Source organism: Papaver somniferum, chromosome 11, assembly GCF_003573695.1.
Source record: "Papaver somniferum cultivar HN1 chromosome 11, ASM357369v1, whole genome shotgun sequence".
In the NCBI taxonomy this organism is placed as follows: Eukaryota; Viridiplantae; Streptophyta; class Magnoliopsida; order Ranunculales; family Papaveraceae; genus Papaver; species Papaver somniferum.
Window position 1 is genome coordinate 99817518 of NC_039368.1, and position 15493 is coordinate 99833010.

Consider the following 15493-nt stretch of genomic DNA (forward strand, 5'->3'; position numbering starts at 1 on the left):
GCGCGCCACTCTTTTGGCCAACCCTCTCAGGCCTGATGCACAATGATTGTGCTCTACTCGTTCTGTCAGCCCTCTATGTCCTGATGCACAATGATTGTGCACAATGATTGCTCACAGTGATTGCGCTTCATCGTAATGATTACGTTACTTCGTAATGATTGCTTTACTTCGCAATGATTGCTTTACTTCGTAATGATTGTGTTCATTCGCAACTCACCACCCTTCCCTATACATGTCTTATTGACATTTCTACAAGTATGGAAAGGGGACCATATTGATATGCCTGTTTCACTATTCATCACAATGGTTGCGCAACACTCCTTTGGGCAGCCCTCTCTGGTCTGATGCACAATGATTGTGCATTACTCGTTCTGCCAGCCCTCTATGTCCTGATGCACAATGATTGTGTGCAATGATTGCATGTAATGATTGCGCAACACTCTTTTGGACAGCACTCTCTTGCCTGATGCACAATGATTGTGCATTAGTCGTTCTGCCAGCCCTATATGTCCTGATGCATAATGATTGTGCGCAATGATTGCGCTGCAACGCTCAACGCCACCGACCCAACTGGCCTAATGCATCATAAATGATGCAACACTGGCTCCGGGACAAATGCATCTTACTATGCAAATGAATCTTTAATGAATCCTCAATCTCGGGCCATGGCTCATCTTTTTCATGCGCCATGCTAAATACACTGGGTGTTACAATCCCATTCCATACAATAATCCAAGATTCAGAAGCTGGTTCGAAGGGTGTCTCCTGGGGCAAATTCCTTGAAGACTTGATAGCAGCACATCGGCAACAGAATGTCTCCCAACTCATCTATTTCATCATATGGCTTCGGAAGATTTCTACCATGCAATCATCCACGACATATCATCATCGCGATCAGAAGATCCAGACACTGAACAACCTAAAATCAAGGATGGACCAACAACGCAACCACAATCTCCAAGATTAGCCCTGACATGATCATTGCCGAGCATATATTTCATCCATCCATCCCAAGAATGCAGTGGAGTTTTGGTAAATTTTGGAATCCACTGGAGAGACACTGCAGACGAAAGCACGGATCCAGACGAGCAACAGAAGAGGGTGGATACCTCTTTTCATGCGGACGGAGTTTTTAGAGTTTGAACAGAATGAAGATTCCTTCTTGCTCCATGAATAGATGACTGGGCGCGACTATGCCACCTCGGTCCCGCAGCATCCCTCATGAATTTTAATGTCGGGCTGTTTTCACCTCCTAAACGAGTTCAAAACCTTAATATTACTACGCAGGAGATAGGAAATTATTTTCCGATATAAATGGAATGGTGGACCGTCAAAATCCGAGTTCGTACGAGAATTCTACAACGATTCTAGTAAAGGGCGCTAATTAGGGTTTCAGCATGCCAAACCCTAATTTATACAAAGTTGCCATCATTCCACGGAACTGAAGACGGTCGTAATCCTTCCACGGAACTGAAGCTAGTCGTCATCCTTCCAAGGAACTCAAGCTAGCTCCACTACAAGATGCGCAACGCCTGCTGATCCACTCCAAGCCGCGCAACACAAGCGACTCCATTCCAAGCCGACCAATGCTGACGGCTCCATTCCAAGCCGACCAATGCTGACGGCTCCATACCAAGCCGACCAATGCTGAAGAATCCATCTAAAGCTGACCAATGCTGACGGCTCCATTCCAAGCCAACCAATGCTAACGACTCCAAGTCCAAGCCGACCAATGTTGACGGATCGTTCCAAGCCAATCCAATACTAGTGACTTCCCTTCATGCCAAATCTACGCTAGCGACTCCGTTCTGCGTTTGTAAGCGTAGCTCAGAGGACGCACGACCATTCCAGACCGAGGACAACATCTTGCATCAGCGATCGCGTCTACCACTCCGCCGCTCAACTTGCAGTGCCACAAGCAGAATTTATGCAAAGCCGCCAAATGCAAGGATCACGGGTTCTCCTTACTTCCCGAAAAAGGTTAGCCGGGTCTTCCTGACCATCTTTTTGTAAATTGCCATTTTGATTTTGTCCTTACCTGTCACCATCTTATGCTTACCTCGCAACAATGCTCCTGTTCCGAGCTAAGCAGGGGACTTAATGTTGATGGTGGTTTTTATCTTAGGGTTAAAATTGTAAAACCTTATATCTGACATGACGTCACTACGAACACTAGCGCATTTATTGATTCAATCAACATGCCTACGTAAGAATTACCAGGGTACCTTTTTTTTTATACATGTGTCATGTTCCACGGCAGAACCCTTAGTATTGACCGACATCATCTTCGTACATACCAAACCCTAATTCTCACGCCACCGTGCCAGCGATGTCTCCGCGCCAAGGCATGCCGACCATGCCTGCCTCACCACCGTGCCAATGGCAAACCATGTCAGCCACGTCTCCGCGCCAAGGCATGCCAACCATGCCAGCCGCACCACATGTGTCAATGGCATGTCGTGCTACCTTTCCACGCCAAGGCATTCCAACCGTGCCACATGTGCCAATGGCATACCGTGCCAGCCGCATCTCTGCGCCGAGGCATACCGACCATGTCAGTCGTCCCAACATGCCATGCACGACGTTGGCTGCAAAAACGAAGGGTTGCAATAATTAATGGCTGCCCTTCCTTCTGAGATGCAAATCTCAGCCACACAAGTTCGCCACCTAATGCATAGAAACTTGTGGCCCAAATCCAAACATCACGGTTCATTCAAACCCTAATTTTGGACGCGCCTAACACATGCCAAAGCCATGCACGACGCTGGCTGCCAAAACGAAGGGTTGCAATAATCAACGACTACCCTTTCATCTGAGATGCAGATCTCAACCGTCCAAGTATGCCACCTAACGCATGGAAACTTCCGGCCCAAGGCCAAACATCACGATTTGTACTAAATCCTAATTTTGGCCGCGCCTAACACATGCCAAAGCCATGCACGACGCTGGCTGCCAAGACGAAGAGTCGCAATAATCAACGGCTACCCTTCCATCTGAGATGTAGATCTCAACCGTCCAAGTTTGCCACCTAACGCATGGCAATTTCCGGACCAAGTCCAAACATCACGGTTTGTACTAAATCCTAATTTTGGCCGCGCCTAACATATGCCAAAGCCATGCACGACGCTGGCTGCCATAACGAAGGGTCGCAATAATCAACGGCTACCCTTCCACCTGAGATGCAGATCTCAACTGTCCAAGTTTTCCACCTAATGCATGGAAACTTCCGGCCCAAGGCCAAACATCACGGTTTGTATTAAACCCTAATTTTGGCCGCGCCTAACACATGCCAAAGTCATGGACGACGCTGGCTGCCAAAATGAAGGGTCGCAATAATCAACGGATACCCTTCCATCTGAGATGAAGATATCAACCGTCCAAGTTCGCCACCCAAGGCATGCCAACCATGCCAGCCGCACCGCATGTGCCAATGGCATGCAGTGCCAGCCGCATCTCTGTGCCAAGGCTTTCTAACCATGCCGCATATGTCGATGGCATGCCGTGCAACATCTCCGCGCCAAGGCTACCCTTCCACCTGAGATGCAGATCTCAACTGTCCAAGTTTTCCACCTAACGCATGGCAACTTCCGGCCCAAGGCCAAACATCACGGTTTGTATTAAACCCTAATTTTGGCCGCGCCTAACACATGTCAAAGTCATGGACGATGCTGGCTGCCAAAATGAAGGGTCGCAATAATCAACGGCTACCCTTCCATTTGAGATGAAGATATCAACTTTCCAAGTTCGCCACCCAAGGCATGCCAACCATGCCAGCCGCACCGCATGTGCCAATGGCATGCCGTGCCAGCCGCATCTCCGCGCCAAGGATTGCTAACCATGTTGCATGTGTCGATGGCATGCCGTGCAACATCTCCGCGCCAAGGCATGTCAACCATGCCGCATGTGCCAGCCACATCTGCGCGCCAAGGCTTGCCAACCATGCCGCATGTGCCGATGGCATGTCGTGCCACATCTCCGCGCCAAGGCATGTTAACCATGCCACATGTGCCAATGACATGCTGTGCCAGCCACATCTCCGCGCCAAGGCGTGCCAACCATACCACATATGCCAATGGCATGTCGTGGCAGCCACATCTCCGCGCCAAGGCTTGCTGACCATGCCGCATGTGCCAATGGCATGCCTTTCCGCATCTCCACGCCAAGGCATGCTAACCATGTCACATGTGCCAATGGCATGCCGTGCCAGCCACATATCCGCGCCAAGGCATGCCAACCATGCCGCATCTCCACGCCAAGGCATGCTAACCATGTCACATATGCCAATGGCATGCCGTGCCAGCCACATATCCGCGCCAAGGCATGCCAACCATGCCACGTGCCAATGGCCTGTCGTGCCAGCCACATCTCCGCCAAGGCATGCCTACCACACCTCCCTGCCAAAACCATGCCAGCCTTTCCTTCACGTCGTTGGCTGCCAAAACGAGGGGTTGCAACAATCAACAACCACCCTTCCATCTAAGATGCAGATCTTAGCCGTCCAAGGTCACCAGCTAACGCGTGGCAACCTTTGGCCCAACACCAAGCCCTAATTTTGGTCACGCCCAAACTATGCCAAAACTCTAGTTCTTGGCCGCGCCTAAACTATGCCAAAATCCTAGCTTGGCCACACCTAACCATGACAAAGCCATGCCGGCCATGCTTTCATACCGTTGGCTACCAAACGAAGGGTTGCAATAATCAACGGCTACCCTTCCTCTCGAGATGCAAAGTCGAGGGTCACTACCGAGCCGGCAAGTCTCCCAATATCCACTTGCCAAACAGCAGCAACATGCTACATGTTTTCCACGAAAAAACTTGAGATATCAACACATGTCACAAAATGGGGGATGCTCATTAAGGTATTGGTTTGGCGGTTTACAGGGTGCGGCGTACATTACGCTCGTTACTAGAAAGTGTCATAAGAATGAGGCGGCTAGTAAATACAAGGAGTAATGGTAAAACGTTTCCTTCATTATGGAACATCAATTCCAGGCGTTACCCATTACTGTTTCCTTCCATTTACTCAAACTGTTTCCAATTCTTACGAGACCAGGGTACGTTTTGTTGCGACTTGTATAAATAGGTCTCACCTATTTCCACCAAACACAAGTTTCGGTCAGGAACATACAACACTCAGAAATCATCTGTTAGCTTTCCCATCCGTTAGCTTTCACTTTCTGATACAAGTCGCCGCACAACTACTCTTCCAGAATCAACTATTCTGGTTTCAACACTCTCTTTGATTCCCCCCCCCCCCCCCCCCCAAAAAAAAAAAACCAACCCTTCTCCTTCACTTTGTGACCGAAGCAAGTCTGTAACGGCCATTTATTGGTTTAGGCCGGATTTGTACAGATTAATCTCTCGAATCTAAAGTACTCCCGTGCAGTACATTATTTAAGGTTTAGACTCGTTTCTCACCCACACACATGAAATTACCGAAACCAGCAGAAACTGTTTTCACCCTCAAACACAATGATAACGATGTTTGTTCATAAACACTTATCTGTATCAATTTGTAAGTAAGTGGATCTGAATATAGAATCATCACAATCGAATTGAAAGATAAGTTCTATTTCTTACCGTCATTGTAAGTAGTAGCCAATATTACCAAATCTCATTGAAATCCACATTAAATTTGATTTTTGGCGTTGATTCAACTTGATTTCCTTGTTTGTTTCGATTTTCACTTGAGACTCATCTCTAAAACATGCAAATTATTTCATGTTCTTGCCATTTCAGGCGAAGGTGTTATTGGCGGTGGATGTTGCAGTACTGGTATTGGTGTTTGTTGTGGTAGTGGCGGTGGTGGATGTTTGGGGCAGGAGGTGTGATTGAATTATGGGAGTGATACAAAAGTTAGTGATATAGGAGGTGGAGAAAGTTTTGGGAGTGCGGAGGTAATGGTGATGGAGCCAATGGGAGTACCTGGTGAGTGAAAATACATGTTTAAAGACTATTCAACAACGTTGTGGGCATAATATTAAAAAAGCGGGGGTACAAAAACCACGCTGAATAATTCGTTCGACAATCTGAATGGACTAAACTCCGATATAATTCCGAGAGCACCAACTTAAAAACGAGCTCAATCAAGAGATATATCAAAGAGCTTTATCTCAATTTCTCAATGCAATCAGCAAATCGAACAGATAGAAATCTGTGAGCCTAATTGATATGAGAACTAACTTGGACGGTACCAAAGACCCATGCCCAAGTGTCAATCAAGTTATATCAAACAAACAAGGTCGGATTTATCAACTGATTGAACAACGCACAACCTGTGATATTTCAATTATATAAACAAATATAATGCGGAAAAGAAATAACACAGACACCGGAAATTTTTTTAACGAGGAAACTACAAATACAGAAAAACCCCGGGACCTAGTCCAAATTGAACACCACATTGTATTAATGCGATACAAACACTAGCCTACTACAAGTTAACTTCGGACTAGAATGTAGTTGAGCCCTAATCAAGTCTCACACTGATTAAGGTACAGTCGCGTTCCTTACGCCTCTAGAACCACGTTGGATTCTCGCACTTGATTCCCTTAACTGATCTCACCCACAACTAAGAGTTGCTACGACCCAAAGTTGAAGACTTCTAAACAAATTTGTCTCACATAGATAAGTCTATTTCGATAGATAAATCTGTCTCGGACAGAAGTACCTGTGAATTTTTGTTTTGTCTTTTGATAAATCAAGGTGAACATGAAGCAATTTATAATCCGGTCTTATACCTTCGGAGAGCAGCCTAGAAATATCAATCACCTCGCAATAACTTAACTATATGGGACTAGAAAAAGTTACTGTGGAACCACAAAGTCTGGGGCGAAGAACTTTGTGATTACTTTTTATATCTTACCTATCGGAGATAAATCTCGAGAAAATCTTAGAGAAGATAATACTCAATACGATATAACAAGTAAGATCAGAATACGCAACTATAGAGAAAATAGTTTGACCCGGCTTCACGAATCCTTAATGAAGTCTTCAAGTCGCTAAACCTAATACGGTTTTGGAAAAACTTAGGTTAAAGGAGAATCGACTCTAGTACGCAACTAGGACACAGGAAAGTATCGTGATTAGGTTTTCTAGTTGCTAGAGTTCTCCCTTATGTATTTTTTCAAATCAGGGTTGCTTACAATCAAAGCTAAGATAGCTTATTAACAAAGCATTCAATATTCACCGTTAGATGAAAACCTGATTTAAGATTCAAGCTATAAGTCTGCTTAAAAATAAAGCAATTAATCTCCCCCGCTACATGGTCTTAGCTTGTTATACACAAATGAAATATACCTTCATTTCAATATTGTTAGAGCACTGCTCTGTCGAACTCGCAAGTGTTGCTATCTCAATATTGTTTGTCAAGTTTAGTTTCCAAAACTATAAGTCTTGATTTTTAGTCTACTTATAGCTAAGTCTCGGATTAGGATAGTAAGTGTAGTTGAGTTTTAGACTCCACGACGTTCATGAATGAATACGAATAACTACTCAAGGGAACTTGTGGAACTTCATTAACTAAAGGTATGTGGAGACTTGAACTTATCTATCACTCAAAAATCTATCTATTTTATCTCCTATTTAAGACAAAATTCGTATTGCTATATAGACTTCAATTATACACATCTGCTATTTCGATCTGAGTTTAACTCACTTATCTGTTTCTCGAAATATGTGTTGGTAAGCTTTACCTTTAACCAAGTTCATCTTTACTCTTGACGAAAGTCATATTGATTATTCCAATAACTTGAAAATCGCTTTGATGTTAATAATTTGTGGATAATAACTATTGTCATCCTCTAAGAAAGTTTCAACGATTGAAATGAGAGTTTAGAACAAGTAACCATGTTTGGATATAAACATAGTGTGTATTAACATTTGTGTAAAATCCAAAACCGGAACCTAAGTATGCGTAACCGTATGCGTACTGGCGGAAGTCCGGAACTAAGGTATGCGTACCCGTATGCCTACTGGAGGAAGTTTGGGTTCAGTGAATTTCTGCTGGAGTTTGGAAGTGTGAATTGGTATGCGTACCCATATGCGTACTGACATAACCAAACTCGGTCCGGCTACTTAGATATGCGTACCTGTTTGCTAACTTAAGTAGGTTACTTTCTAAAACCGGTTTATTCATGAACTAAAACATTTATATAATAAGGAATGCAATCTTTTGCAATCCATGGCTATAATGTTCATGAATTGATTCGAGTGAATCAAAATCGATTTTGCATCAATTGTGTCTTGTATACTTCTATAAGATCTAAGCAATTGAACAACTATATAACTAGTTTCATTTGAGTCATTTGAACTAGTTATGGTGAAGATGAATAAGGTTGATATGAAAGTGCTCATATGTGTTAGAGCATTGCTCGGTTGAACCCACACACCAAGCGTTGGTATGTCAAGTTTGGTTGTCATATTTTAGTGAATCAAAACTCATTTAAAGAGTCGCTTGATTATTTACTAGAGTAAACTTCGTATAGGTTAGCTAGAAAGTTACTCGGATATGAGACTTACAAGTATTACTCGAAGACTTGAAGAATACGAAGAAGTAAAGAGCTACATCGATGACATCATCCTTCCTCTTGATGTTAGTAATATTTTGACTTGAACTGTTTCATTCCTAACGTATCTTTCAAGTCGTGCTATATTGAAAACATAATTGCGAAGCTGCGAATGATTATACTCTAGTTAGACGTAGTATTAAGGAATTATAATACGAAGTATAACACCTATCTTTTGAACTTCGTATATAATACATCAACATAATCGTATGAATGCTATTGTGATTATGTATGGGTATGGGTGAAGATTTTGTCCTAGGAAACAATGTTTTACATTCGTTTAAAGGAAGTACAATTCATAAACTTGTTTTGTGAATCGAAAGGGAAATCGCTAGGCTTATTAGTATATTATTCATTGCAAATCTTTGGATTACCAATATGTGTGTTGTTACTGGTGTAGCCGTCTATTTGGAGAGGAAAGTATCCTAATTAGGCGAAATCTCTTATGACCGCTCGTTTTAAAGATTTCTTTGGGATTGAGAAGCTCTACAAGTACCGTTTGTGGGAAACTAGATAATTGTAGTTTATTATTAGTTTTTGATTGATTTGATTAACTAACGGTTGTTGAACTTTGACTGCACCTAGTTTGTTTATGCTTGATAATCTTCTCTTCTGATATAAGATTCACTCAAACTAGATCGACGTATCGAAGGGGATCTTTAGACTATTTGTAGATCTAAAGACGTCTTGTTATAACCATCGTTAACAGACTCCGTTCTGCGTTTGATTGATTACAAGAGATTCAAGTTGTTTGTGTGCAGGTGTTTATTGAAGATCTAAGAAGATTTGAAGACAAAGAAGATTTTTTATTTGAGTTCATAATCTTTGGTGTGCACAAAACTTGATCGGCTGGGGTCCAACTATAATTGGTTTATATTTTGATAGATTGGATCGATTAGTTGCGTAGATAGGCATCAATAGATTTCTTTGTGATTCATAGTATTGATTGCATAGTCTAAACAATTACTTTGGTAGTTGTTAAATAGATTGATCTAAGAACCCGAAAAAGGATTTTATTGGTTAAACGGAAGAGCCTTTTGTCAAAATCATATTATGTTGATTGAAAAGAGTTGTTACCAAAACGATTTGTTGTTCCTTTACTGTTTGGAATATGAACCAAAGAAATTGTTCTAAGTGTGTGACTTATTGCAAGTTGGAGGGGCAGGGATACTGAGGGAACTAGGTGAACTATATGTTTAGTTGCTTGGTCTCAACTATACAAAGCTGATTTAGATTTTGTATAGCGGCTTTGTTCTGAGAGTATTCAATTCTGGACAAGGTCCCGGGTTTTTTTTTGCATTTGCGGTTTACTCGTTAACAAAATCTTGTTGTAGTCTTTTACTTTTCTATTTCCGCAATTATAGTTGATTTATTATAATTAGAAGTAAAATACACAAACGTTCATTCCTAATTACTTGATAGCAATCCAATAGTTTTTGGTTAAGTCCGAACTTATTATCAAGTAATCATACTTCGTTGTTTTATTGTCTCGGTCTTGTATCCATAGTCAATCACGCAAGTTATCTTGTTGTCGTATTGTATCGATCTAGTATCCATAGACGATCACACGAAGTGTGAACCTATTCGTTTTATTGTCTCGACTCAGTCCATAGACAATCACTTTCGGAGAAAGGACCTATAGGTGGAAAAGATTTAGATTGAGGTATACTTGGGTACCCTCGTCTTTTTAATTGGTATCAGAGCAGACAAACACGAAAATATCTAACAATCTGTGTTTGGTGTGATCCAACCTATACGATATGAGTCAAAATAAGAAAAGAAAATCTAAACTTATGAAGAAATCAACTAACGTATGTTAAGATAATGGGAATAAGATCTCAGAAAATTTCAATGGAAATTGGTCTCGTAAGTCTTTTCGAAAATCAAGGAAAAAATCTATGACTAATAACTTGATTGAGATTCAGGTTCCTGATCAGAAAAGAATGAATCTGAAACTCAAGAAACATGTTTTGGATCCGACTCCAATCTCTAGTAAAAAATCGCTTGTTTCCAAATGTGAAAAGAGATTAGATTCACTAGTCTTCCCAAGTTCTGAATTTCGTAAAAAGTTAGAAATATTTTTCAAACATGTTGAAAACTATTCAGAAAAGGGAAAAACCATTGACAGTCTAGATGATGTCCTAGAACTTATTGTTCAATTAAATGTAAGAATATGTGAAGGAAAGCGAGAAACACTCAGTTTTCAAAATAATTTGGTAGATTATTTGGAACAAAAATTGGCTCTATGCAACGAAGTTCATCAACAGACTACAGAGTGTGAAATTCCTACTCAATCACTGGAGCATTCACAAATAAGGAATAAGATCCTTAGTGAAGAACTTTTTACAGAGACTTATCGAAAGGTATATCTAGACAAGTGTTTAGAAAAACATTTCCAACAAGGAATGAATACCTTAAGAGGACATCTAGAACGTCTTGAGCAAAAGACATCATCGATTTGTCTAATAGAAGATCAAGATTACATGGGTTCAAGTTCAAGGAACATACCATATTGGGCTCAAGATGTAATCAAGGATATATCATCTTGCAATATTTCTAACGAAGATGATGGATTCAAAACCCACACAAGGGAACATGATAATGTCCATAAAAATAAGAAGGAAGAAATTCCTCAAAAGGTATTTGGTGAGGAAGATCCTCACCCTAACGCTTGATTGCGTTGAAATGTGCATCCTTACAATGCCCAATCTACTGATAAAAGGAAGCACACATAACTGGGAAATCTGTATCCTGTCAATAATCCCTTATTCAACATACAGAGTTTACACAATCTACCTAAAGATGCTTAATCTGTCTCCATGTGTAAAAAAGTTGTCTAACAAACAACTTGTGTAAACAAGATAAGTTTTCGTATCTAAAGTATTTTTAGATAAGTGATCTAGAAGTTTGATTCTTCAAAAGAATCTTTGTGATTCTATAACACATAAGATGCGAAAATCCTTTCAAATCTGGTCAGAATTTTTTATTTAAGGCCGAAACCTATGTTTGGTATATGTTAAACTCTTCCCGAATATATATGCTCATCTTATTCGAGAACTTATGATAAAGGATGTATCTCAAACCAGATCTCAAGCCAAAATTCTGAAAGCATTAAGTGGAATGACTTATAAGGAAACTTTTCATCTTGATGATACCTTCAATAAATCTGGTTGTGAAGAAAAAGAGAATGAAAAGGAAGATATAACTCATCTCCTAGTCCAAAACAGTTTGTATGCTAAGATTGATATTATCAATCTACGACAAGTCCTCCTTAGTACTATCGAAACACATCATAGACATGCAACACTACTAAGAACTGTTATTCGTAACCAAAGAAAGCTGATTAAACTTGGAACCGGTAACAAGGTGTATGCTCGAAATATTAACCGAAAGGTTAATGCTTTAGCCTGTGAACATAATCAAGGTACTATGTGCAGAATCCGAGATATCAGTCGAGATGTTGTTGATGAAAATCCTAAAAATTTTGAGGAAATAGAAGATGATCTTTGAAAAATCTGTTGAAAAAAAATAGACATTAGTTTTTGATTATTTCAATAAGGTCTATTTTGAATAAAACTATTTATTATTATGAATAAAATTATTATTTTATAATTTTTCTTGTGATAGTTTTTCGATTACATAGCATGTGCTTGAATGCTTTTATGTTATTGCTATGTGTTTATGGGATGTTTGATTTCGGTTTTCATAACCTTAATATTCGACCTCATATTGTGTGAACCCTTATGGTTTGGGTGACTTTTTGATTTAGCGGGACTGAGTTCTAGCCCATGTTGGTAGCCTCTATCAAAGGATCATAAGGGGTTCCGATTGAAACTCATGTGTGAAAAAGTCACAATATGTTGAATCGCTTTTGGTTTAGCAAAAAGCATATGTTTTTTGGGTTTTGAAATTTTGCATCGCATTAGTTAAAACCGATTTTTAAGCTCTGGTAAAGGTTGCCTTTTTGTTGTTGTTCTAATCGAATGCCTTAACAAGGAACGCTAGTTAACTAACCTAGTACTTGTCTTTTTTAAAAGTGAAAGGTCTAAGTTATATGGATAATTAGAACCTGATGAGAAAAATAGAGTTATCTTTATTTTGGTCTTATCGAACAAGCGATTGTATTTGTACAATCGATTTAGCAAAGGAACTAAGGTGCTTACTCGATTTTTGGTTTGCTAAACTATTAAGGAAAATTGCTTCGGGCAATTGTTTCCTTGGTAACATATCAAAACAAAACTACTTTGTAGTTTCGGTTTTGATTTTGGTTATCAAAAATGGTGTGTGGAACCCTCGTGCTTAACTCTATAGGTTGAAAGTCTTGTAAGATTTGTAAGATTCTTTCGGTTTGTCCTTTATTTGCCCGTACCTTTGCCATTTTGTGACAAAAAGGGGGAGAAATATGTGGAGTAAACAAGTGTAACTGGTATTGATTTATATTGATTGGTATCACTAAGGGAAAGGACATTGGTGCTTAAACATTTTATCTAACGAAAGAGTAAAGTATAGACTAAAGGGGAGTAGCATATCATATTGATACTTGTAGTTATATTGACTACAAAGGAATAACAAAGATGTGAGGATTTAAAATCTACCTATCTTACCTTTAGGGGGAGTATTAGCTTTGATATTATAATGTCAACAACGAAATTTATGGATTGAATGTATACAGGTTATTGTGTTGTTGAATTTGGGAATCAAGCGTATGTGTAATGAATTCTTGTAATTTTTTTATCCATATGATGTAAGAGTTTTGTCACTAAAATTGACAAAGAGGGAGATTGTTAGATCATAGCTCGGTTGAACCCACCAAGCGTTGGTATGTCAAGTTTGGTTGTCATATTTTAGTGAGCCAGAACTCATTTAAAGAGTCGCTTGATTATGTACTAGAGTCAACTTCGTATAGGTTAGCTTGAAAGTATTAGGATATGAGACATTACAAGTATTACGTGAAGACTTGAAGAAGTTAAGAAGTAAGGAGCTATAAAGACAACATCATCCTTCCACTTGAGGTTAGTAATATTTGACTTGAACTGTTTCATTCCCTAACGTATATTTCAGGTCGTGCATATTGAAAAGTTAACTGCGAAGCATGAATGATTACACTCTAGTTAGACGTGGTATTAAGGAATACAATACGAAGTATAACGCTTATCTTTTGAACTTCGTATATAAGACATCGACATAATCGTTTGAATGCTATTGTGATTATGTATGGGTATGAGGTGAAGATTTCATCCTAGGAAACAATGTTTTAAATTCGTTTAAAGGAAGTAAATTCATGAACTTTTATCGTGAAACGAAAGGAAAACGCTAGGCTTATTGGTATATTATTCATTGCAAATCTTTGGATTACCAATACGTGTGTTTGGTATAACTGCTCATAACTTGTTTATGTATCTTGGTAAAACTATTCACAATGCATGACTTATGTATCTGTATGACTTTTATTGGTGAAACCAATCTTAAGTAATCACCTGAGATGGTATGATCGATATTTGTAATTGGTGTGACCAATCCTAGTCATTGGGTAACCGATCCTAGTACTTGGTGGGACTAATCACAAGATGTGTAATCGATCCCTGTAGTAGGTTAACAAGTTTTAGTAATTGGTGTAACCGATCCTATAACTTGTGAAACCGATCACAAGTAATACCATGAGATAGTGTTAATCGATCTTGGTACTTAGTTAGCCATTTTATGGAAACTAATGTAACCGATCCTGGTACTTAGTTAGCCATTTTATGGAAACTAGCATAACCAATCCTAGTAGCCACTTGGAGGTTGAACCGAACTTTGTGTTTTAAACCCATGAATGGTGATTGGATGTTTTTGATCAATCACATAGTTCTTGGAAATCAGATGAACCAATTATAAACTCGTTTGGAAGTGTGGCAAATCGATTCCAAGATTGTAAATATGAAAAAAGATTTACAAAGTAAATATGTCGACATACTTTGAACATGTGCAGTAATTCTTATCTATTATTGTTCAAAGATATTCCTTAATAACTAAAGGATAATCCCTGATCGAAATAAATTGAGAATATTTTAATTAAAAGTTTTAAATTTTGTATGCTTTTAATTTGCAGCAATTAAATGCATATCTTTAGAAAAGAAAAATCGTCAATGTTCATTTACTAATTGGAGATTTTATACTGAGATTTCGGTCAATATTTGGACAGAGCATTCCAGAAATTATGAAAACCGATTTTGGCTTTATTGCATATCTTTGAGAATATTCGGTTTTGGAAATTCCTTGGTGTCCAAACTTCCCTATAGATATTGAAGTTTGCATTTCGAGCAAACTAATCCTCAGAGCCATCAAAACTATCTAGTTGTGTTGTTACTGGTGGAGCCGTCTATTCGGAGATGAAAGTATCCTAATTAGGCGAAATCTCTTATGACCGCTCGTTTTAAAGATTTCTTTGGGATTGAGAAGCTCTACAAGTACTGTTGGTGGGAAACTAGATAATTGCAGTTTATTATTAGTTTTTGATTGATTTTATTAACTAACGGTTGTTGAACTTTGATTGCACCTAGTTTGTTTATGCTTGAGAATCTTCTCTTCTGATATAAGATTCACTCAAACTAGATCGAAGTATCGACGGGGATCTTTAGACTGTTTGTAGATTTAAAGACCTCTTGTGATAATCCATTGTTAACAGACTCCGTTCTGTGTGTGATTGATCACAAGAGATTCAAGTTGTCCGTTTGCAGGTGATAAGTGCATAATTCATATGATTTTAGTGTCCATTCCATACTTGCTTTAGCTATTATTCTTGCATATTTTCGTATTATTACTTTGGTTTTCTCTTATTTGTCTCCAACAGGTGAATCATCCAAAAATGAGCTACAAAGTTCTGAAAATATCTAATAAGAGGAGTATTCCAAGTATCCAAGTGTCAAAGTCCAGGAGAAGTGGAA